Source organism: Nerophis ophidion, linkage group LG16, assembly GCF_033978795.1.
Source record: "Nerophis ophidion isolate RoL-2023_Sa linkage group LG16, RoL_Noph_v1.0, whole genome shotgun sequence".
Lineage (NCBI taxonomy): Eukaryota > Metazoa > Chordata > Actinopteri > Syngnathiformes > Syngnathidae > Nerophis > Nerophis ophidion.
In genome coordinates this window covers 23,829,965-23,856,762 of record NC_084626.1, presented here as the reverse complement: position 1 = coordinate 23,856,762, position 26,798 = coordinate 23,829,965, and the positions used below count along the sequence as shown (strand labels likewise).

General features: G+C 39.9%; 1 protein-coding gene across 1 annotated transcript in view; it reads left to right on the top strand.

Moving 5' to 3' along the window:
* The first annotated feature begins 3,847 nt into the window (after window positions 1-3,847).
* LOC133535176 (contactin-4-like) overlaps window positions 3,848-26,798 on the top strand; it is a 645,232-nt gene continuing 622,281 nt past the window's right edge. The window contains exons 1-3 of the mRNA XM_061874742.1: window positions 3,848-3,979; window positions 6,543-6,644; window positions 26,773-26,798. The exon at window positions 26,773-26,798 is cut by the window's right edge and continues 105 nt beyond it. The gene's annotated coding sequence lies outside the window, so the exon portion shown is untranslated. The remainder of the gene's footprint in view (window positions 3,980-6,542; window positions 6,645-26,772) is intronic.

The following is a 26,798-nucleotide window of genomic DNA, read 5'->3' as shown; positions in this document are numbered from 1 at the left end:
TCGGCCCGCGGCTTTGTTCAGTTTTAAATTTTGGCCCACTCTGTTTGAGTTTGACACCCCTGTCCTAGTGTGTGAGTGGGCGGAAATAGAAAATGTAGAAAAGCGCTATACAAGTAAAACCCATTTACCATACTATGGGCGGCATAGCTCGGTTGGTAGAGCGGCCGTGCCTGCAACTTGAGGGTTGCCGGTTCGATTCCCGCTCCCGCCATCCTAGTCACTGCCGTTGTTTCCTTGGGCAAGACACTTTACCCACCTCCTCCCACTGCCACCCACACTGGTTTAAATGAAACTTAGATATTGGGTTTCACTACGTAAAGCGCTTTGAGTCACTAGAGAAAAGCGCTATATAAATATAATTCACAAGGTGCACTGTCGAGTTTGAAGAAAAAAAAAGATTTTAAGTGTGCCTTCTAGTCCGGAAAATACTGTACATATAGTTCGATTTGATTTTAAAATGACATTTTCTTCTTTTGTTGAACTTTTGCATCACTTAAAGTGCACGAACTGCACTGTCGTTTTCCACATATCAAATGTTCATGGGTATTTAATGCACAGTTTCCTGCAACAAGACGATCGTAGTTTCATCTCGAGGCTGACGGGAAACTCGCGCATCGTCAAAGTCGAATAAGGAAACTAAACCGAAACGTACAAGAGCGGTGAGAAAGATGCTGACCGGTGCAACGGTCTCGCTCCAACGCCGGTGGTGGAGCGAAAAGGACGGTAAGCTGTTGTTTCCCTGCTTGTCTGGAGCACTGAAGTGTCACATGGTGCCAGAGGGAGGGTAACTCAGGGAGATAAATTGCTCTTGTTTTGAGTAGGACAGCCGTTTTGCGTCACACAAAGGCAAGGTATTGCACGAGATCGTGCCTCTCCAACTCCATTACTGAAAGCCACTACTAGCGACCACGCAGTCTGATAGTTTATATATCAATGATGAAATATTAACATTGCAACACATGCCAATACGGCCTTTTTAGTTTACTAAATTGCAATTTTTAAATTTCCCGCTAAGTGTCGTGTTGAAAACGAAAATACATTATTTTCCAGCGCGATCCAAGCTATAAGTCGTCTGCTTTAATCGCACAAGTAAACAGTATTCTGGACATCTGTGTTGCTGAATCTTTTGCAATGTGTTCAAATAATAATGGAGACGTCAAAGAAGAAAGATGGAGGTGGGAAGCTAAGGCTTTAGCCACACAAACACACGGTGTTTCCTTGTTTAAAATTCCCAGAGGTGAAGCTTTACTATGGATCTGCCGGCAGTTTCCGGTGAGAAAAATGTGGTAATAAGTCGGCTCTTAAAATTCAGCGGAGCCAGCGTCCTCCCGCAGCTGCCGTGACTTCCCTCAGAGACCATGGCATCAACACACCCGTGGCCACACCCCTCCGACTTTCAGGTACTATTTAACAACGAGCGGTATAGCTCGGTTGGTAGAGTGGCCGTGCCAGCAACTTGGGGGTTGCAGGTTCGATTCCCGCTTCCGCCATTCTAGTCACTGCCGTTGTGTCCTTGGGCAAGACACTTTACCCACCTGCTCCCAGTGCCACCCACACTGGTTTAAATGTAACTTAGATATTGGGTTTCACTATGTAAAGCGCTTTGAGTCACTAGAGAAAAGCGCTATATAAATATCATTCACTTCAAAATATCATTCACATCTGGCTCTAGAGCCATAGGTTCCCTACCCCTGACATAAGAGGAAACGTGACCCTGAAAGTCAATACGTCATACCATAGCTTGTGTTTGTAAATTGTTTTTTATTTTTATTTTTTATAACATAGCGTTAACAAAACGTCTGTATTTTTATGATATAAATGGGTTGATGAATGGGTTGTACTTGTATAGCGCTTTTCTACCTTCAAGGTACTCAAAGCGCTTTGACACTACTTCCACATTCACACACACATTCACACACCGATGGAGGAAGCTGCCATGCAAGGCGCCAACCAGCACCCATCAGGAGCAAGGGTGAAGTGTCTTGCTCAGGACACAACGGACGTGACGAGGTTGGTACTAGGTGGGATTTGAACCAGGAACCCTCGGGTTGCGCACGGCCACTTTCCCACTGCGCCACGCCGTCCATAATAAATCAATCAATCAATCAATGTTTATTTATATAGCCCCAAATCACAAATGTCTCAAAGGACTGCACAAATCATTACGACTACAACATCCTCGGAAGAACCCACAAAAGGGTAAGGAAAACTCACACCCAGTGGGCAGGGAGAATTCACAAAACAAGAATCTCGAAAAAAATAAAGCGTTATATTTTTATAAAATAGCGTTAACAAAACGTCTGTATTAATCATGACCCTGGAAGTAAATGAGGGGGAAGGTATTTGTAGGGGGGAAGAAATTTGTTTTGTTTTGTTTTGTTTTGTAGGTGTTTTACCCAGTGTTTTGGGTTAACTTCCTGTTCTGGGCTCTTATTTTGTTCTCACTTCCTGTTTTGTCGGTGTTAGCTCATATCAACTTCACCCCCGCTTGCTAGTTTTCCACTTCCGGTGCAGGTGATTAGAGATGATGGCTTCCACCTGCCGCTAATGACCACCCGAGGACTATTGAAGCTGGTTTCGCAGCGTTGTTGGATCATTGTCGGAGTTACAAACACGGTTAGTAGTATTTTTTTCGAGATTCTTGTTTTGTATTTAACTTTGTGAGCTCTGCTTTAAGCTATTTTTCACCCCCCTAACATAGTCTTGTGATTTTCTGTGTGATTCCCCGCTGCAGTCTATTTCTGTTTTTGTGAACTTGGACATTAAATACTTGTTTACCTGAGTTCTTAAAAGTAGCACTTTAGTCGTCATATGTTCTCTTCATCTTTTTTTAATTTGACAGGAATTCGTTTTGTGCCACTTGTCTCTTTTAGAGCAACTTGGAAAGTTAGCACCCTTAAAGTAGCTGTTAAAAGGTTGCAAACTGTCACTTGAAAACAATGTTTTCAAGATTTAGTAACTATACACAAATATCATAAGATCCATCCATCCATTTTCTACAGCTTATTCCCTTTTGGGGTGGCGGGGGGCGCTGGCGCCTATCTCAGCTACAATGGGGCGGAAGGCGGGGTACACCCTGGACAAGTCGCCACCTCATCACAGGGCCAACACAGACAACATTCACACTCACATTCACACACCAGGGACCATTCATCCATATTTGAATGTATCATATTATTCTGACTTTTCCAACGCTTTAAACCTTGCGGCTGATTAAACGGTGCAGCTAATTTATGGATTTTTCTTCGCCATTTTCCACCGGGGGTGCTAGCGCCTATCTCAGCTGCATTCCGGGACCCTGGACAAGTCGCCACCTCATCACAGGGCCAACACAGACAACATTCACACTCACATTCACACACTAGGGACCATTCATCCATATTTGAATGTATCATATTATTCTGACTTTTCCAACGCTTTGAACCTTGCGGCTGATAAAACGGTGCCGCTAATGTATGGATTTTTCTTCGCCATTTTCCACCGGGGGTGCTAGCGCCTATCTCAGCTGCATTCCGGGACCCTGGACAAGTCGCCACCTCATCACAGGGCCAACACAGACAACATTCACACTCACATTCACACACTAGGGACCATTCATCCATATTTGAATGTATCATATTATTCTGACTTTTCCAACGCTTTAAACCTTGCGGCTGATTAAACGGTGCAGCTAATTTATGGATTTTTCTTCGCCATTTTCCACCGGGGGTGCTAGCGCCTATCTCAGCTGCATTCCGGGACCCTGGACAAGTCGCCACTTCATCACAGGGCCAACACAGACAACATTCACACTCCCATTCACACACTCGGGCCAATTTAGTGTAGCCAATCTATTAACCTATCCCCAGGTGCATGCCTTTGGAAGTGGGAGGAAGCCGGAGTCCCCGGAGCGAACCCACGCAGTCACGGGGAGAACATGCAAACTCCACACAGAAAGATCCCGAGCCGGGGATTGAACTCTACTCAGGACCTTCGTATGGTGAGGCACATGCACTCACCCCTGTTCCACCATGCTGCCCTAGATATAGATATATTAATGACATTTGCCATACCTTCCAAGCAATAAAGCGCACCGGTATTTTAGTTGCACCCACCAAATTTTAGAAGAAATAAATATTTTTACATATAGTAACCACAACGGACCACAAGCCACAAATATATACTGGTATGAAATAATTTCAAATGTTTATTAACATACCTCAATTGTTTCTAAACGGTGTCTGTAACATGGCAGTAAAACTGCTTATCAAACAAAACAGAAGTCATTGTCATGGATCCACTAGCTGCAGAAGCTAGCTCTCCAGTCGGCTAAACACACTCAATAACTTCACGTGTAAGTTAATACTAAAAATAAAAGACACTTGTAAATGTGTTTGCATATTTACTAGAGCTAATGACGCTAGTTTGATTATATTATGATAGCACGTACAATTATGTTATGAAATTCTCCCACAGACATTACACATGGGACCGTTTAAGTATGAATTGTTTTAGTTATATTGTAAAACTTACAAACGTTGCTCAGGGTGATGAATTAAAAAATGTTTTCAAGCAGAAATGCTACAGACATTTAGGAGACAATATTGTTAGAGATTTCCGATATCGGACGATAAATACTTTTAAAATATAATATCGGAAATTATCATTATCGGTTTCTAAAAGTAAAATTGATGACTTTTCTGAACGCCGCTGTGTACACGGATGTAGGGAGAAGCCATACTGGTCACACTGAGGGTGGCCGTATAAACAACTTTAACACTGTTACAAATATCCGCCACACTCTGAACCCACACCGAACAAGAATGACAAACGCATTTCGGGAGAACATAAACACAACAGAACAAATAACCAGGATCCCTTGCAGCACTAACTCTTCCAGGAACCCCGGCTACCCCCAAACCCCCAACCTCAACCTATTTTGAGGCGTGTTTTAAAAATGATGCACTTTGTGACTTCAATAATAAATATGGCAGTGCCATGTTGGCAGTTTTTTCCATAACTTGAGTTGTTTTATTTTGGAAAACCTTGTTACATTGTTTAATGCATCCAGCGGGCCATCACAACAAAATTAGGTATAATAATGTGTTAATTCCACGTCTGTATATATCGGTATCGGTTGATATCGGAATTGGTAATTATAAAAAGCCATTATTGGACATCTCTAAATATTGGATATACTTCCAGTTCAAGGCACGAAACAGGAAGTACACTTTCAACCTGGAGCACCTACAGTGAGCAAAGTCGTCCAAAAGGTGGCGCATAGCACGAGCAATAACACCTTTTCAGTGTCTCTGTCGGTTTAACGTGAAAACTGTCTGTTAAATTCAAAACCTTATGGATCTTTCTGTGTAGAGTTTGCATGTTTTCCCCGTGACTATACTCTGGCTTCCTCTCACCTCCGGAGACATGCACCTGAGAATAGGTTGATTGGCAACACTAAAAAATGGCCCTAGTGTGTGAATGTTGTCTATCTGTGTTGGCCCTGCGATGAGATGGCGACTTGTCCAGGGTGCAACCCGCCTTCCGCCCGAATGCAGTTGAGATAGGCTCCAGCACGTTCGTTGACCCTGAAAGGGACAAAGCGGTAGAAAATGGACGGATGGATGGCTGTCAGCGAAGAAAAATCCATAAATTAGCTGCACCGTTTTATCAGCCGCAAGGTACACAGCGTTGGAAAAAAGTAGCTGCTTTTAGTCAGAAAAATACGATACATATAAACAGAAGATTTTGAGAACTATAGAACTCCCAGACTGATATATGTCCTAATACGTCAGTCAGTGACACACATTTTAATACCTTGAATGCAGTCTCCTTTTTGGTAGGCAGTTTTCTGCATAAACTGAGCCTTGTCACAGCAAGTTTATGTTTTCAGATTTGAGCTCCGGCAAAAAGTCTAATCCAAACCCCTTTTTTCATTAAACATAGGTTGATTGGCAACACTTAAAAAAATGGCCCTAGTGTGTGAATGTTGTCTATCTGTGTTGGCCCTGCGATGAGGTGGCGACTTGTCCAGGGTGGAACCCGCCTTCTGCCCGAATGTAGTTGAGATAGGCTCCAGCACCTTCCGTGACCCTGAAAGGAACAAAGTGGTAGAAAATGAAAGGATGGATGGCTGTCAGCAAAGAAAAATAAATAAATTAGCTGCACCGTTTTATCAGCCGCAAGGTTCAAAGCGTTGGGAAAAAAGTAGCTGCTTTTAGTCAGAAAAATACTATACATATAAAGAGAAGATTTTGAGAACTAGAACTCCCAGACTGATATATGACCTTATACGTCAGTCAGTGACACACATTTTAATATCTTGAATGCAGTCTTCTGCATAAACTGAGCCTTGTCACAGCAAGTTTATGTTTTCAGATTTGAGTTCAGGCAAAAAGTCTAATCCAAACCCCTGTGTTCATTAAACATAACTCTTAACATGCCCACTCGCTCCCCTGCCGGTGTCTGTCATGTTACGGCGCGCACGTCGTACATGAATTTAAATGAACAGCATGTCTGTGTTTTGTTTCGAGTAATGAGATTAGCTTTTATCCCCGGTGCAGTTGACGATGGGCGAATGCGATCCGGAGACGGAGGTTGGGCTTCCTGACACGTCACATCTCTGAAGGATCATCAGTTGAGCCGCGATGCTTCGCCTCAGGAAAGTAAGTGTCAGAAACATTCCCACGGTGCAGCGTTGCCTTTCACATTGCATTGTCGAATTTGTGAAGCGAAAAGCGGTTTCGTGTTGCATCAAACAAACGGCAGCGATCCCACGAGCAAGTGCTGGCTTTTATGTTGGCCTTAGGTGGCTGACCCCTGCCGCCCTGTGCCTTCTATTTCATGGCTAAGTGCTGATGGAGAACCATTTGCTGGTGACATTGTAATCAACTCCTCCATTGGGGTTCTCAAAAGTCCATATTTCTGCACAAAGGATGCTGGTGTGCGCTATATTGCCAAAAGTATTTGTCCACCTGCTTTGACTCACATATGAACTTGAAGTGCCATCCCATTCCTAACCCGTAGGGTTCAGCAATTATAGCTTCAACTTTTCTGGGACTGTTGTCCACAAGGTTGTGGAGTGTGTTTATAGGAATTTTCCACCATTCTTCCAGAATCGCTTTGGTGAGGACACACACTGATGACCTGGTTTAATTTATCCCAAATGTGTTCTATTGGGTTCCGGTCAGGACTCTGTGCAGGCCAGTCAAGTTCATTTACACCAAACTCTGTCATCCGAGTCTTTATGGACCCTGCTTTGTGCACTGGTGCACAGTCATGTTGGAAGAGGAAGGAGCCCGTTCCAAACCGTTCCCACAAGGTTGGGAGCGTGGAATTGTCCAAAATGTTTTGGTATCTTAGAGCAGTGGTTCTCAACCATTTTTTTGTGATGTACCCCCTGTGAACATTATTTTAATTCAAGTACCCCCTAGTCAGAGCAAAGTATTTTTGGTTAAAAAAAAGAGATAAAGAAGTAAAATACAGCACAATGTCATCAGTTTCGGATTCATTAAATTGTATAACAGAGCAAAATATTGCTCCTTTGTAGTGGTCTTTCTTGAACTATTTGGGGAAAAAAATATAAAAATAACTAAAAACTTGTTGAAAAATAAACAAGTTATTCAATTATAAATAAAGATTTCCACACATAGAAGTAATCATCAACTTAAAGTGCCCTCTTTGGGGATTGTAATAGAGATCCATCTGGATTCATCAACTTACTTCTAAACATTTCTTCACAAAAAAAAGAAATCTTTAACATCAATATTTATGGAACATGTCCACAAAAAAATCTAGCTGTCAACACTGAATATTGCATTGTTGCATTTCTTTTCGCAGTTTATGAACTTACATTCATATTTTGTTGAAGTATTATTAAATAAATATATTCATACAGGATTTTTGAATTGTTGCTTTTTTAGGAATATTTTTAAAAAATCTCACCTACCCCTTGGCATACCTTAAAGTACCCCCAGGGGTACGCGTACCCCCATTTGAGAACCACTGTCTTAGAGCATCCAAAGTTCCTTTCACTGGAAATAAAAGGCCAAGCCAAAATTCTGAAAAAAAAAAACAAAAAAAAAACGCACACAATAATTCCTCCTCCAGCAAATTTCACACTCTGCACAATGCAGTTCGAAATGTAGCGTTCTCCTGGCAACCTCCAAACCCATAGTCGTCTATCAGATTGCCAGATGGAAAAGCGTGAGTCATCGCTCCAGAGAAGGTGTCTCCACTGCTCTAGAGTCCAGTGCACCACTGCAACCGACGCTTTGCATTGGACTTGATGTTAGTCTTAGATGCAGCTGCTCGGTAGGGATGGGCGATGTTGCAAATTTGGGTATCGATACTGATCCGATCCGATACCGGCCAGTATCGCCGATACCAATACCGATACCGGAAGTGTCGTCGTCTGATGGGGATGTGGGGGACTTCAGGGTATCGATACTTTTGAAAAACAAATTTGTACTTTTGCCTTTATTAATTGATTAGGATAACAATACAACACAGGACAACGATTTAAGTCAAAAAATACAATATTTATTACAAAAGTAATATCAATAGCAAAAAAGTAATGCAAATAAGGTGCAAACTACTGAACCTGGCTTGTCGCCTCAAAACACACAAACACTTAAGGTAAATAACTAAACTCTAGTTATTGAACAAAGTTGTAAACATGAACACAAAACAAAAGAACTGAGAAATTCAAATAAAAAAGTAATATCAATTACAATAAAGTAATGCAAATAAGGTGAAAACAAATACTGAACTTGGCTAGTCGCCTCACAACACACAAGAACTTAAGTAAACAAGAAAACACTAGTTATTAAACAGTTGGAAAAATGAACACAAAACAAAAAACAAAACAAAATCCTTATCGTTATCTTAGTGCAATAAAATACTTTACAGTTTACAACCAAGACATTAAGTTGCACTGGAAACACACGCGTGTGTGTGTGTGTGTGTGCGTGCGTGCGTGCGTGCGTGCGTGCGTGCGTGCGTGCGTGCGTGCGTGCGTGCGTGCGTGCGTGCGTGCGTGCGTGCGTGCGTGCGTGCGTGCGTGCGTGCGTGCGTGCGTGCGTGCGTGCGTGCGTGCGTGCGTGCGTGCGTGCGTGCGTGCGTGCGTGTGCGTGTCCGAGTGAACCTCGGAGCGAATTATACTGATGTGTGTGCGCGAACGCACCAAGCGTCATGTTAATTGTATTTATTTTATTTTGGGTTGAAGATGAATTTTTAAAGTGTTTTTAAATCTCGTTCGCGACCCATCACGAGGGAGGAGGGTGGAGTGGTGAGGAGCGCTGCGCTCACATTTTTTTTTTAAATCGGAGTGATTCGCTTAATTTGGTGAAGTATCGATACCATCACACCAGTATCGACACGATACCGATACTCACCAAGTATCGATACGCCCAGCCCTACTGCTCGGCCATGGAAACCCATTCCATGAAGCTCTCTGCGTACTGTACGTGGGCTAATTGGAAAGTCACATGAAGTTTGGAGCTCTGTTGCAATTGATTGTGCAGAAAGTCGGCGACCTCTTTGCACCATGAGCTTCAGAATCCGCCTACCCCTCTCTGTCAGTTTATGTGGCCTACCACGTGGCGGCTGACTTGCTGTTGTTCCCAAATTCTTCCATTTTGTTATAATAAAACCGACAGTTGACTTTGGAATATTTAGCAGCGAGGACATTTAACAACTGGATTTGTTGCACAGGTGGCATCCTATGACAGGTCCAGGCTGGAAATCACTAAGCTCCTGAGAGCGGCTCATCACAAATGTTTGTAGAAACAGTCTCCATGCCTAAGTGATTAGGACACCTGATCATTTGAACGGGTGGCCAAATACTCTTGCCGAAGGTCAAAACTACGCATGTGACTAAGAAAAGGAACAATAGCAACCAGATGACCAAGTTTCACTAACAAGTTCTCCTAATGTGTTCATTGATCCTAAAAATGAGTCCAAGCAGTCATTTCCTATTTCAGTCAATTTTTGAGTAATGGGTTGATAACTGCATGTGGAATGCGGCTTTTCCACCACCAGAATCGATATGGCGGACCCCTGTTGGTGGGACGGCATAAACAGTGTGGATAAAGGCGTGTAGAGCTATAATTTGCATGTTTTCGTCGCCCTGGTTAATGATTACTTCGAACCTGATTATGGTTAACACACGGGCTCAAACTCAAGGCCCGGAGGCCAGATCTGGCCCGACACATCACTTTATTTGGCCTTCGAAAGCCTGGAGACAATATGCGTCATTAAAGTACTTTATATTTCCTTACTAAATGTATTTGTTTTTTCCATTTTGACAGGAAAACAATACATGGACTCAATGCAATAACATATTTTTAATGACCATACAATCAAACAATGTTTTTGTTTAAATAGAAATACATATTTTCATATGCTTGATTCATGATTTCAAAGCAAGTTTGGTGAGGACACACACTGATGTTGGTCAAGGAGGCCGGGCTCTCAGTCTCCATTGTAATTCACCCCAAAGGTGTTCTATTGGGTTCAGGTCAGGACTCTGTGCAGGCCAGTCAAGTTCATCCACACCAGACTTTGTCATTCCATGTCTTCATGGACTTTGCTTTGTTATTCATCAAATTTTAAACATTTTTGAATGGATTTTAAAGCGACTTAATAAAATGTGCTGTACATGCAAAAACGGTACCCCTGTTTTTTGGACATAAAAGGCTGGCAACTGAGCTGCCAGTTTTTTACTGTAAAAAAAAAAATGCTACTGTTTTGCTATTCACAATAGTACACAGTAAAATCCAAAGTTGTCGTGTTTACAGTAATATTTCCATTTTGACAGGAAAAAGTACATTTACTCAATGCAATCACATATTTTTCAAACACAGATGTTATGTAATAAATACACGATCATACATTAAATGCTTTTGTTAAACTAGAAATAAATACTTTTAATCTGCTTGATTTATGATTTCAAAGCAAGTTATTCATACAATTTTATGATGGTGTTAATTGGAATTTTCCACCATTTGTCAAAAAGCGCATTGGTGAGGACACACACTGATGTTGGTCAAGAAGGCCTGGCTCTCGCAGTCTCCATTTTAATTCAACCCAAAGGTGTTCTATCGGGTTCAGGTCAGGACTCTGTGCAGGCCAGTCAAGTTCATCCACACCAGACTTTGTCATTCCATGTCTTAATGGACTTTGCTTTGTTATTCATCAAATTGTAATTTTTTTTTGAATAGATTTTACAGCGACTTAATAAAATGTACTGTACATAAAAAAACAGTACCCCTGTTTTTTGACCATAAGAGGCTGGCAACTGAGCTGCCAGTTTTTTACTGTAAAAAAAGAATGGTACTGTTTTGCTATTCACAATAGTACACAGTAAAATCCAACGTTGTCGTGTTTACAATAATATTTCCATTTTGACAGGAAGAAATACATGTACTCAGCGCAATCATATATTTTTCACACAAAAATATTATTTTGTGTAAATACATAATCATACATTCAAACAATGTTTTTGTTAAACTAGAAATAAATACTTATAATCTGCTTGATTTATGATTTCAAAGCAAGTTATTCATAAACATTTATGAAGGTGTTAATCGGAATTTTCCACCATTCTTCAAAAAGCGCATTGGTGAGGTCACACAGTGATGTTGGTCAAGGAGGCCTAGCTCTGTCTTCCATCTAATTCATCCCAAAGGTGTTTAGGTCAGGACTCTGTGCAGGCCAGTCAAGTTCATCCACACCAGACTCTGTCATTCCATGTCTTTATCGACCTTGCTTTGTCATTCATCAAATTGCAAAAATGTTTAAATAGATTTTACAGCGACTTAATAAAATTTACGGTACATGAAAATGCCGTACCACTGCTTTTGACCATAACATTCTGGCAATTGAGCTGCCAGTTTTTTACTGTTAAAAAAAAACAAATAGTGGTACTGTTTTGCTGTTTACAATAGTACACGGTAAAATCCAAAGTTGTCATTTTCACGGTAAAATCTTGCAGCTACATTGCCAGAATCTTATTGTAAAAATGCAGTTTTTAGGCACCAGTGCACCCATGACCCCAAAAGGGAATAAGCAGTATAAAATGGATGGATGGATATTTACAGTAAAAAACATTGTAAATTGTACAGTAAAATTCTATCAACTGAGCTGCCAGTTGTGTATCGTGAAAAAAATTGTTACTGTTTTTTTTTCCATTTACAGTAACATGCTGAAAAAAAACCTGTCAATTTTATGGTAAAAATCTTTTTTAATTTAAAATCTACAACATTTGTTTACATTGTACATAAAAAACAAATGCATAGGCAATTGTATAATAAAATCATTCACTGTTAGAAGTGGCCCTCTGAGGGCAAACATAACTGCGACACTGCCCTCTATTAAAATGAGTTTGACACTCCTGGGTTAACATTATGAGCAAATAATAATTGCCAGTTACTGGACTTCCCTGCTCTTCAAAAGACATTGTAGTCTGTTTCCTCGTGTTCTTTCAACACATCACCAAGCATTTTTGAGAAAACATCAGTAGAAGAGGACTCCGAAAAAAATACTAGCAGACTACCGACTTTTACTTTTGAGCGCTCAGTGTGCTCTTTTTTTTATAATTTTTTCCGCATGTTTTTCTCCCTTCCATGGTGCTATTTATTGTCAGGATGGCATTTGGCTTGACTTTTTTTAAAAATGTATTAATCCAATCTACGACAAAAACCCTTTGTTCTTAGAGGTCACAATCATTAAAGTGATCGCTGAAAAGTATACACCTCGCTTAGTTTGACCCATTTTTCATAAGTCAATATGTGACTAGAGAGTTTACTTCATAATTTCTTCAGATTCTCATTGACCGTATTTTTCGGACCACAGGGCGCACTGGAATAAAAGGCGCTTTGATAGCTAGTCTACTGACATATATTTAAGAACTTTACACTACTTTGTATTAGAAATGGCAACAGGGGAATATAAATGCTACATAAGAATGTAGAGAAAAAGAAGAAGCTTATGACTAGGGTGTTGGCATGGACTACAACTGCGGACGCACGCACATTTTCAGGACTTATGCAGATCCCAAATACACATCAGCAGGTACAAGAAGGGAAGAAAAATAGCTTTTTGCATAATACACCAGGTAATAAGTCTGCTAATATGTGCAATTTTGTGGTCCTTAAACACACACCATAATAATACTCGTATGTTTAATACGCCGAGAATCCATCAAACGGTGCGGCTTCATAGCTTTCCGAAGTCATACTAAAAAAAAATTGACAGATTTTTGAGCTCCGTGTGTAATGTTCTATATTCTTTAAGGAACATTTCAAGTTGTGATGTTGTTTACTGCCATCATATTGCATTATACACGTATCTCTTATGTATGACTGCCATCTACCGGTCACACTTATCATTACACCAGATAAAATTGCTTCGAGGTCAGTAAGCACAACCGGAATTATGCCGTACATAAGGCGCATGTAGGTTATAAGGCGCACTGTCGATTTTGGAGAAAATGTAAGATTTTAAGTGCGCCTTATAGTACGAGAAATACAATATGCAAGCTGACCCTTTCTTTAGTTGTATCGCTACTTCCTGCAACAATCCATCTAACAGACATATTTCATAATTGTTTTGCATTCTGTACAAAAATAACAGTAGGATTCTCCCAAAACTCATATAATAAATAATATAAAATTGCTTCCAGTCTTGTGCGGGTGATGCCAGCAGGCCCACATTTTGGAGATAAAACTTTCCCAGAATGACTACTCTCTCTAATTTGGTGGCAATATTACCTGTATATATCATTTTTAGGTCGAACTATGAACTAAGTGCCAATATTGTCAGTGTTTCGAGGGACACTTTAATCTTCTTGTCTTTTTCTAAGCTTCAATGATTACTTTATTGTTGCAAATGCCACAAAATCAACTCAGTGGCTGATTGGAACTAAATTGTGTCCAATATGTTTATGATTTGAAGAATTTCCTCGAGTATAATTTATTTCTAACCCAGCGATTTATGTACAAAATAATATTGCGCAAATGTCAGCGCTGTCTCCCCTACATAAAATATTGCTGAGAAAAGACTCATTTGTTTACACAAAAGGGGATTTAAAATACAGTTACTGTTTCTGTTCCCTAGTGCAGGCAACATTGGTTCAATCCTCACTATAACGGTGTGAATGTGAATGGTTTTCTCTCTTTACACATGTCCCGGTTCTGATTGACTGGACATCGTGTATTTCGCCTTTTGCCGGAAGTAAACCAACATAAGCTCCAGCACCACACGGTCCTGAACAGGCTATATTACATATTAATTGAATGTTTTCCTCACACACAAAGAGATGAAGTAAATATGTTGGTTCCCGAAGTTAGATATCAGCATTGGAGGAAAGCTTTTAGGACATGATTTTTTTTAATTCATTGTCATGTTTAAAAAAGCATTGCAATTGTATTGAAAGCCAGATGGTATCACAAAATGTTCTTGTCGACACAATGCTCAAGTCGAAACAATTTTAAAACCTACACAGCAACAATTCAGTGTTGGCAACTAGGCGACCTTTTCACTAAACTTTCCAACTCCAAAGCAATTTTTTTTTCCTCAAAAGGGACACGTAACTTATGTGTATTTCTGGTCTTGTCAAAAAGTTGCTATATTACTAGCAAGTGTCATTATACAGGACTGCAGTACATGGAGGAGGTCAAGTCAAAAAATTGACGCACTTCTAACTTGGAGGAGCCAAACCACAGTGTTAATATTCCTTCTGGGGCCGACGTGGCGCGGTCCGGAGAGTGGCCGTGCCAGCAACCTGAGGATTCCCAGTTCGATCCCCACCTTCTACCAACTTTGTCACGTCCATTGTGTCCTTGAGCAAGACTCTTCACCCTTGCTCCTTTATAGGTTGTGGTTAGGGCTTTGCATGGCAGTTCCGCCATCAGTGTGTGAATGGGTGAATGTGGAAATAGTGTCAACGCGCTTTGAGTACCTTGTAGGTAGAAAACCCATTTACAATAAAACCCACCACAGAAGAAGACACGGAGCACGTGTTGAAGAAGGCAACAGTTCAGCGTTGGCAACTTGCGACTTATCGCTAAAATCTACAACTCCAAAGCGACACGGGAGAAGGGCAACACGGCAGTGGGATGGATCAAAAGACACGTCAGAGACGCTTTGCTGAATAAAAAGTGGCTTTATTACAAGCGAGCATCATTATACAGGACCGCAGTACCTGGAGGAGGTTGAGTAAAAAAAAAAACGCACTTCCACCTTGGAGGAGCTGAACCACAGTCTTAAATTCCTTCTTTCTTGGACTGGGTGTGTGTTCATTCAGGAAAGTACAACCTGACCATGTAAGGAGGTGTTTGTAGGTGACTAGGAAGACAACAGATGTATACCATAACTTGTAGGTTGACGTTTAAGATAAACATGGAGACTCTCCTCCAGGATAGAGCTATCACTTTTGCATCTTCTCATGAGAGAGCTAATTCTAGTCCACGTGCGAATGTCCAACAAAGGCTCTTTATATTATTAAGTGCTCAAACATTATTTACTTAGACCTGGTGGTTTGCTTTCTCCAAGTTGAATATAAACATTCACCATATGTAGAACATAATGAGTTAATTCACTTCACGAGCAATCGAGTGAATTTTTTCGATGTCTTGGTAGACATGAAAGCAGATTCTGCACTTAATATGCCGCAAGACCCTCCGCTATGGAAAAGCACTCAGACGGTCATGTTTACAGTAGCGTCACGCAGCAGTCCCAGCTGCAGTCAGGGCTGAGAGGAGACCCACGACCCTCGTCAACCCAAATGCGAATGAAATCTATGCGTAAATAAAGCGAACTTGTTATTCCTGCAACACCTAAAAAAACATTTGTACAACAGATAAAGAACTCCACATGTACTTTGCTGTTCTCCGTCTCACGCTGTGACCAAGAAGCTTTGTATCGATAGATACGAATTGTCAGGTCGAATAAAAGGTGATATGTCATTTCACAAGGATTTAAATATAAGAAAACCAATTAAGATCCGACAAAAGTTAATTTGCTGTTCTAATCATAATTAGTATTTTTTTAAACTCACTCGTTATCTCTCCAATTATTACTAATAGTTTGACAAAACGAATATATGTACTGCTGAAATTGCATACCTTTTTAAACTTTGTTAGTATCCAATATTGCGACACATATTACAGTATATTATCATACTTTCCAAACATGTTTTTGTCTACATAAAAATATTTAACTTTACCGCAATCAAATTAATAGAAATATTAATACATTTTATGTTCTTTCCAGCATATTACTGTATATTGGCAAAAAATTAAATAAAATTTGCGTTTTTGACTGAGCAACCAGTTTTTGACTGTAAAATATGCTGTTGTTTTTAACAGTGTCTTACTGTTTCATGGAAGACGGTACATTTGTTTTTATGGTAAAACAACTTTAAGCTTTGTTGCCAGGATAAAAAAAATAACATGTACTGGTTTTCCATTCACAATATAATGTTGTAAAAACCAATGTAAATTTAACACACAAATTCCTGCAACTAAGCTGCCAGCTTTTTTTTGTAACAAAACAGTGGTATTGTTTTTCCACTTACTGTAAAATGTTGTAAAAAATTACAAAAACAGTATTAAACAGTACAATTTTGTACATGTTAAGTTTTTTACTTTAAAATCGACAGTCTACTTCAGGAGTGTCCAAACTCTTTACACTGAAGGCCGCACACGGAAAATTAAACCATGCGGGAGCCATTTTTATATTTTTCATTTTCAAACCATAACAAATATATGGATTTTTTTATTTATTTATATATTTGTTTTTTTTAACTTTACAGGCTCCCGGGGACCATACAGAGTCTCAGTCGTTAAAATGTTAAAAAGAAGTCAAATTATCATTTATTTTTTATATATATTTTTTTATTTAACGTTTACATTAAATCTCTATATCAACTTCCCTTTTTGTCAAAGCCAAATTTGTTTCTTATAGTAAAACTGAAATATGCAGTATTTCACCCACCGCCCAAAACAAACAAAAAGTAATGATTGATGTTGAAGTAATAGGAGCCCTAAAAAGATCAATAATGCAGGACACCATCCATTTTAATTATTATTTAGGAGTAATAACAGAAAAGATAAATAAAATCCCACTAAATTTCTTTGGGATCCAAATGGTCCCCCACTCATAAATTGATACATTTCTATTCTTTTTTTTAACTTTCAACACTTAAGTTATGAGATCAACTTCAGATATATCCGTCGATTTTACGTTTGAACTATTGTTTTGTTGTTTTTATGCTCTTTTGTCAAACAAAACATTGTATTTATATGGCAAACACACGATATATGCAATATTTTCCACATACATCTTCAAGTGAAATATTTGAAGTAAATGAAGGTATGAATAGGTCAATAATTCACTATAATACAGACTTTTTAAAACTTTTTTTGAGCAATGGCAAAAGAAAAATAAAGATAAACAACAACTTTGTGTCAACAATGCAACTTTTTCTAGTTAGATTTAACCTCATTCCACCCTGTAATGTCTTTTTTTATTTTTACAAAAACATTTCCAGAATGTGTGGCGTGCCGGTAAACAATTAGCTGCGGGCTGCAAATGGCCCCTGGGGCTCACTTTGGACACCCCTGGTCTACTTAAAACAATTTATAAAATTAATAATGAAATCCCGAGGCAAATTCATACATTATTTACTGTTACACGCGGCCCTTGCGACACTTAAATTATTGAGTTAAATCAGTTGTTTTTCTGACACTTTCACATCAACATCTCCTTACATGGGCAGGTTGTGTTCTTCTGAATTAATACACACCCATACGCAGGAAGAAGGAATATAAGACTGTCTCATTATTTTTGGCGTGACCTCCTCCAGGTACTGCAGTTCTGTATAATGACACTCGCTTGTAATAAAGCAACTTTTTGCCCAGCAAAGCGTCTCCCACGCACTGTCTCGTCGCCCTTCTGCCCGAGAGAGGGTGCCAAGACCAGAAATACACATCAGAACAACAACAAAAACTGACTTTTTACTAGGAAGTTGGTTACATTTTGTGTAGTAGTGGAAGGCATATACTCTGTGGCTCTATTAGGGAAGCTGTGATTCCAGTGGATCAATGTGGGTTCCACCGAGTGTGTCTGGTTTGTAGGCTGGCGTTGAAGTTCCCGTGGCTGAGCAAAGGTGAGGCCTTTCCCGCCAAACTGCCTGTCTGCGAGCGCGACGACCCCTCTGCCTCTGATTGTTGTTCTGGATGAATATAAACAGCCAGCCCTATGGTCTCAACATGTAGCAACTTGCTCAAAAAGCTGCAAATGTCTCTAGATAAAGTTTAAACCGCCATTTTTTTTTACGATTCATATCTATTCTATTCTATTGTCTTCTTCTCTGTAAAACAGGCGCAACATAGCAACCGCAGATCTACGATGTGTCCTGCCGCTTATTGTACGCTACCCTATTTATTACAATCATTAGGCTACATTCGCAGTCCATTCAAATTTATGGCTCGTGTCGGCCTAAATTCTACTTGTAATAAATTGAATATATGGGAAATATATATATGCAAATGACCTTAGTTTTATCCAAAGTCTCGTCGGGCTGTAATTTGAAGCTACACTTGTCAGTTTCCTCACTCAGTTTTGCACTGGTGCACGCACTGACCTGGGGACTCATGTAAAAACCTTGCATGCACACTTTTTCACGACAAGTTTGAGACGTATCAAAACTGATGTTGATGTGGAAATGGTTGTTGTCTCACGCTGTCGTACTCACATTTTCAAAGGTTGTGGATACCGTATTTTTCGGACTATAAGGCGCACTTAAAATCCTTTTTATTTTCTCAAAACTGGACAGTGCGCCTTATAACCCGGTGCGACTAATCCACGGAATTATTTTGGTTTTGCTTCCCCACCTCGAAGCTATTTTATTTGGTACATGGTTTAACGATAAGTGGGACCAGTAGATGGCAGTCACACATAAGAGATACATATAGACTGCAATAAAGTAAACACCACCAACATTTTAAATGTTGCATTGAAAATATAGAACATTACACACGACGCTCAAAAATGTATCAAAATGTTTTAGTACGACTTTAGTAAGCTATGAAGCCGCACCGCTTGATTGATTGTACTGTACTTCAATATACGAGTATTATTATGGTGTGTGTGGATAAGGTAAGACATATTATCTGACGTTTTATTTCAGTATATTATGCAAAAGCAACTTTTTTTACTTTCTGGTACCTGCTGATCTCTATTTGAGTTCTGCAAATTTGCGCGTCTCCGCCTTTGTAGTCTGTGAGACCCGTAGTCGATATATCAATCAATCAATCAATCAATGTTTATTTATATAGCCCCAAATCACAAATGTCTCAAAGGACTGCACAAATCATTACGACTACAACATCCTCGGAAGAACCCACAAAAGGGCAAGGAAAACTCACACCCAGTGGGCAGGGAGAATTCACATCCAGTGGGACGCCAGTGACAATGCTGACTATGAGAAACCTTGGAGAGGACCTCAGATGTGGGCAACCCCCCCTCTCTAGGGGACCGAAAGCAATGGATGTCGAGCGGGTCTAACATGATACTGTGAAAGTTCAATCCATAGTGGCTCCAACACAGCCGCGAGAGTTCAGTTCAAAGCGGATCCGAGACAGCAGCGAGAGTCCCGTCCACAGGAAACCATATATCCTATTATTCTTGTTATGGGACATTTATCCTCTGTTGTTGCCATTTTTGATATAAAGTGTTATAAAGTTCTTACTTATATCTGTCAGTAAACTTGCCATGAAAGCGCTAAAACATACCGGTGTAGTGAGTTTACATTATTAACCCAAGGAACTTCAGTTATTAGTTATTATTGTGCCTGTCAAAGACATGAACAAATACACCCCTCACCCCCATTCTGGCTCGGCCACATTTGATTTTCACAATGTGATAAAGATCAAGGGAGGGACACAATTAATTTTTACCATTGTGTTTAAAAGGGATGTAACGGTACTGTAAATACTGGGGTATGTCAGTTTCAAAGTGACTTGTGACGGTATCAAACAAAAATTAGGTGTGATGTTTTTTTCTGGCGTCTTAGCGATAGTGGGGTCTCGAAATAAACTTAATCTGCCAGAATCCTCTGCACAGCGCTAGAACGGCAAGGTGGGGGCGTCGAACGCCGTAAGCAGGAAATACGAGTAAACTAAAAAACTACCTAAGCCAATGCCAATAAGCCCCTTAGAAGCATTAGAAATACGCTTAGTCAATTTAAGATCTTGAATAGATTGTATGTCACATCTTCTCAGCTCTTTAAAATTGGTGCAGTAGATAGCAAGTTCTGTATGAAGTGTTCTTGTTCATTTACTGTGGGACTGTCGGAGAATGAGTTATGATTGAAAACAACAAAAGAAACAATGATATTCCTAAATATAAACACCCCAATGACACTGCAAACTTGTATTCTTGGTGATCTGCATCTATTTAGCAACGTGTCATCAACAAGTAAAAATGTATTTCTTTTAATTGGCATCACAACAAAAATGGTAATATTAAAAAGTGTTGTTAGTGCAACTCACACTGACTGGTATACACAAGCTATGGAGATGATATCAGTATAAAAAACTGCATTTAGTTTAGATAATGAGTCATATATTGGAATATGGATCCATTATTTAAATTAGTTTTAGCTATTAAATTAACTTAAAACATGACAACTTTTATCTTTGTGGTAAGTAAGTTTATGAGATGTGATCCAAGTGTAAGCCACTGTGACACTTGTTCATTTTTTAAATGTTTTTATTTTATAAAAGGCTGTGCTGATAATGTAAATGAGGGATTTCTAATCACTCCTATGTTGGAATTATTATTAACATTTATACTCTTGTTGATATTATCAATTTTTGTTTGAGTACTTTTGAATTGTTTTGTGTCGCGTTTGTGTGTCCTCTCGATTGCTCTGATTGCTATTCTGAATGTTGCTGGGCCGTGTTTGGTTTTGGAATTAGGATTGTATTATTATGGCAACACTAAATGGGCCCTAGTGTGTGAATGTGAGTGTGAATGTTGTCTGTCTATCTGTGTTGGCCCTGCGTTGAGGTGGCGACTTGTCCAGGGTGTACCCCGCCTTCCGCCCGATTGTAGCTGAGATAGGCGCCAGCGCCCCCCGCGACCCCGAAAGAGAATAAGTGGTAGAACATGGATGGATGGATGGTATTCGTGTGTTTTATTTTGTTGGACTCCATCCATCCATTTTCTACCGCTTATTCCCTTTTGGGGTCGCGGGGGGCGCTGGCGCCTATCTCAGCTACAATCGGGCGGAAGGCGGGGTACACCCTGGACAAGTCGCCACCTCATAAAAGCAAATAAAAAGCTACTTGTTACTACCTCAACCCATCCACCTATTTTTCAACTGCTTCTCCGATGTCTCGTTGCAAGCCTATTCCAGCTGCACTCGTGTGGAAGGCAGGGCTGCACAAAAAAAGTCATTGTGTAAGGTTATGTTGTTAGGTTACTTTTCTGAGAAACAACCTATTCCAGACTGATATGAAAACATGTCCACTGTAGAGGACACTGCTTCTCATAATGTTAAATAGGGCTGGGCGATTTATCGATATACCCGATATATCGCAGGTTTGTCTCTGTTCGATATAGAAAATGACTATCGTGATATTCGAGTATACGTTCTCACGCAGTTGCTTTTAGCTGCGGGCATTACACTACAGGCATTTCTTGCTCTTTCCTGTCTCCTTCTCACAAACTTGCATACGTCACTTTTTTATACACCCCGCTAGCAGTAAACACGCCCCCCCCCCCCGTGCGTCGGTAAGGTTGAGGGTGCGGGGGTGTAAAATATATTCAGGAAGTGTCACGGACGCAAAGGATTATGGGTATTTGTTGTGTTGCGTTTATGTTGTTATTGTGAGGATGTTCTCCCGAAATGTTTGTCATTCTTGTTTGGTGTGGCTTCACAGCGTGGTGCATATTAGTAAGAGTGTTAAAATTGTTTATATCACAACCATCAGTGTACTCTGTATCACCCAGTATGCAACTTCAATCTTGTACGTGTGATTGCTGAAGCTGCATACAACATGTTGCTGGACTGACATTCGTTTTATACATGTTGTTGAAGGTGTCAAAGGCAATGGCTTCACAGCACGCCCTTATTATTGTCATCAGGATGAACGCCATTGGATATTCGCGAGAACGTTAGCAGCTCCCATTGTCTTCTTTACTCTGTGAAAAGGGTTTAAATAGCTCTTTGGGTGGTAAAGGTGGTTGACCTCTGATGTATTTCAACGGGCGGGTGGTGGGCGGTTACGGTTCTGATAAAATGTTGGTTCGGGTGGACTGCGGATGGATGACTACTTTGGTGATGCGGTTGCGGATGATATAATTGCCTATCCGCGCATCTCTAACGGGTACTTTCCTGGCCCGCCTGCACTCCAGACTTGTCTCCCATCGAAAATGTGTGGCGCATTATGAAGCGTAAAATACGACAGCGGAGACTGAAGCTCTACATAAAACAAGAATGGGAAAGAATTCCACTTTCAAAGCTTCAACAATTAGTTTCCTCAGTTCCCAAACGTTTATTGAGTGTTGTTAAAAGAAAAGGTGATGTAACACAGTGGTGAACATGTCCTTTCCCAACTACTTTGGCACGTGTTGCAGCCATGATATCCTAAGTTAATTATTTGCAAAAAAAAAAAAAGTTTGAGTTTGAGCATCAAATATCTTGTCTTTGTAGTGCATTCAATTGAATATGGGTTGAGAATGATTTGCAAATCATTGTATTCCGTTTATATTTACATCTAACACAATTCCCCAACTCATATGGAAACGGGGTTTGTACAATGGTAATATCGTACCATGGGATTTTGATACCAACACATGCCCTCGCATTCATTGCATACACTACGACATTTTGACCATTTTTTTTTTTTTATACATATACCACAATAATATTGTACCGTGGCCTTAATAAAATGATAATATTGTACCGTGGGATTTTGATACCAAAACATCCCCTAGCATTTAATGCGTGATATTCCTATTATTTCTGTGGATATATATTAATTATTTCGTGACTCCAGCGGGCATCAGCAGAAGCGGGTGGCGGCACAAGAGACCGCCCGGAAAAAAACGGGATGGTTGCCGCGATTATCTTTTCAAACACTCGCCTGTTTTGGCCATGTACATCCATCTTCTTCCATCACTTTGTTCCTGATGCCCAAGCAATTATTTTTTTTTTCCCCAGCCTGTCTGCTGTTTTTTCCCTAGCAGGAGAAAGAGTCCTCTTTGGGCAGCATGTGCCATTCTCAGTCAAACGGCTACTTTTAATATGATTTTTGCGTACTTTTAAGGGGGCGTCGCCACCAAAAAACCTTTCATACAGCTGATTTTTTTTTACTGGTGTAAGTATAACCCATAGGCTTTTAGTGATGTCCGACTTCAATGATAACCTCTCAAAATACCATAACTGATGTCACCACATGACCATTGCTGGACAAACACTATAAAGGAACACATGTACTCCCTAATGTGCATTGAAACACCTCAACAGTGTACAAAACGGGTTATTTTCTGGCACATTTAAAAATCAATTAAAACGCATCAGCAATTACAACATATGTGGTACTGTCTAAATGTAAACTGCATAAAATGTATTAAAAGTGAAAAAATACAATATTTGAACTAGGCCTTTTTTTAATATCTCAATATTTTTAGGCCATATCGCGATATACGATATATATTACGATATTTTGCCTTGGCCTTGAATGAACACTTGATGCATATAATCACAGCAGTATGATGATTATACTGTGGGGCAAAAAAGTATTTAGTCAGCCAGCGATTGTGCAAGTTCTCCCACTTAAAATGATGACAGAGGTCTGTAATTTTCATCATAGGTACACTTCAACTGTGAGAGACAGAATGTGAAAAAAAAATCCAGGAATTCACATTGTAGGAATTTTAAAAAATGTATTTGTAAATTATGGTGGAAAATAAGTATTTGGTCAACCATTCAAAGCTCTCACTGATGGAAGGCGGTTTTGGCTCAAAATCTTTTGTTCACTTTGTAGCCAGTTCAGTTTTAGCTCCGTAGCTTCAATGCCTTTTATTGGGAGCACTCACCTTTTGTCTATTTTCGGTTTAAGCATTAGACACCTTTTTACTTGCACGCTGCCTACCGCTGTTTCCGACTTCTACAAAACAATTAGCTACCTGCTGCCTATTACGGATATGGAAGAGTATTACACGGTTACTCTGCTGATCTTTAGACAGCACCGACACTCAACAACAACACATCATTTGCAAACTTTCATTACCCAAATAAGTGAAATTAGACAATCCCCCACGGCACACCAGACTGTATCTCACGGCACACTAGTGTGACGCGGCACAGTGGTTGAAAAACACTGTCTTAAAGCACTTCTTCTTGAGGGCGGTTCACCTTTATTGTTAGTTTTCAAGGCAAAATGCGTCCATTCTCCGTTTTCTGTCCACACACTCTGTCTGCTTGTAAGTACTTCGTGATTGTGCACTCACCTTTTCTCCTCCAAACAAATTGCTGGGTATTGTGGCCAAACAGCTCAATTTTTGTTTTATCTGACCACAGAATTTTTCTCCAGAAGGTCTTATCTTTGTCCATGTGATGTCAGATGTAACTAAAATTTAGCTTTATGGCCACAATACCCACCAATATGTTTTGAAGGAGTAAGGGTGAGGCCTTTAATCCCAGGAACACCCAGCCTACCGTCAAGCATGGTGGTGGTAGTATTATGCTCTGGGCCTGTTTTGCTGCCAATGGAAATGGTGCTTTACACAGTATTTATGTAAACTTTGTTGATAATTTTTCAATTCTTTAAACACTAAAACATATTTAAATGGTGCTTTTTTGCTGATTTTTACATGTTTATTGCCCTGGATCTGCGGCCCTCAGATCCCTGTCTTATTTTCAGTCTTTTTCATTAAGCTCAAATCACAATTTCTAAATCCTCCATAATGGCAGACACATTTGTTAATTGTGTTAATTTCATTCGAAGCAGTAAAACGTGTTTGATTCTGATAAAAAAAAAAACAAAAAAAAAACATGCTGGTAAAGTGAATAAACTCATATTATGTTTAACATAGGGAGAATGTTTATATTTGCCTTGGAAAAAACGAACCACCAGGTTTAAGTAACTAATGGTTGAGCCATAATTTAAGGAGCCTTTGTTGGACATTCACATGTGGACTGGGATAACTCTCTTACAAGAAGAGGCACTACATTCAGACTTCGGAATGCAAACGTGATAGCTCTATCCTGGAGGAGAGACTCCATGTCTATCTTCACACTAACATTTAAGATACAACCTACAGAGGTTGTTTTCCGGTCACTTACACGTGAACATCTCCTTACATGGTCAGGTTGCCCTGTTGTCTGTCTATCTGTGTTGGCCCTGCGACGACGTAACAACTTGTCCAGCGTGTACACCGCCTTCCGCCCGAATGCAGCTGAGATGGGCTCCAGCACCTCCCGGTAGAAAACGGATGGATGGTTTGGCTTCTCCAAGTTAGGAGTGCCTCATTTTTTTTTAACTTCAACTCTTCCAGGAACTGCTGTCCTGTATAATGACGCTCGCTTGTAATAAAGCGACTTTTTCTTTAGCAAAGCGTCTCCGACGTCTCTTTTGATACTACCGTATCGGCCTTCTGCCCTCGAGGGGGTGACAAGACCAGAAATACATTGCATTTGGGCGTAGCTATATATGATTTCATCTAATTTGATGGAATGGGATCTGAACTGAGGATGTTGTTTTGGCTTGTGCAGCCCTTTGAGACACTTGTGATTTAGGGCTATATAAATAAATGATTGATTGATTGATAATTTGCGTTCTCAAATCACAAGTATATATGTATGAGTATAGTTTTGTTCGTCTTTCAAAAAACACATTATTCAATGCTTTAAAAGCGTACTGAAGTGAATTAGTGAATTGATTGAAACTTTTATTAGTAGATTGCATAGTTCAGTACATATTCCGTACACTTGACCACTAAATGGTATCAACCGAATAAGTTTTCCAACTTGTTTAAGTCGGGGTCCACGTACAATAAATCAATTCATATCCTGTTTTGCTTATGGTGAAGATTTATATCCAACTTGAAGAAGGCGAACCACCAAGTTTAATATATAGTGGTATTTCAGTTTGAGGCCCCTCAGTGTAATATTTGCAGGTGGATGGGATCACTTCTCGTAGGAAAAGAGGCTCTAATTGGGACTTCGGAATGCAAAAGTTATAGCCCTATCCTGTCTAGCTCAAAGCCAAATCTTAAGTTATGTCTTAAAACCGAACATCTTACATGGTCAGGTTGTTTTCTTCTGAATTAGCACACACCTATTTGCAGGACGAAGGAATGTAAAACTGTGGTTCGGCCTCTCCAGGTTAGGAGTGCCTCATATTTTTTTTTACTTGACCTCCTCCAGGTACTGCAGTCCTGTATAAGGACACTCGCTTGTAATCAAGCAACTTTTGGTTCAGTAAAGCGTCTTCCACGTCTCTTTTGATTCAGATGAGAAGACCAGAAATACACTTTACTGGCTTCCTATATTACAAATGCTATGTTTATTATAAATAACATTGTTTGAATAAAACCCTGGTTAAACATTGTAGTGGCATGTTACTGGTACCTTAAGCGCTCCCATTTCTCCCAAAGGGGCGAGTCAAATAATACTGCTTGATAATGAAAGACATAAGCCGGATTTTTACACAATTGTTAAAGCGAATTTTATAATACAGAAATTTAATACAAACCATGTGTTTATTTTCCCAGGACACGGCCATCCCAATGCCTCCATG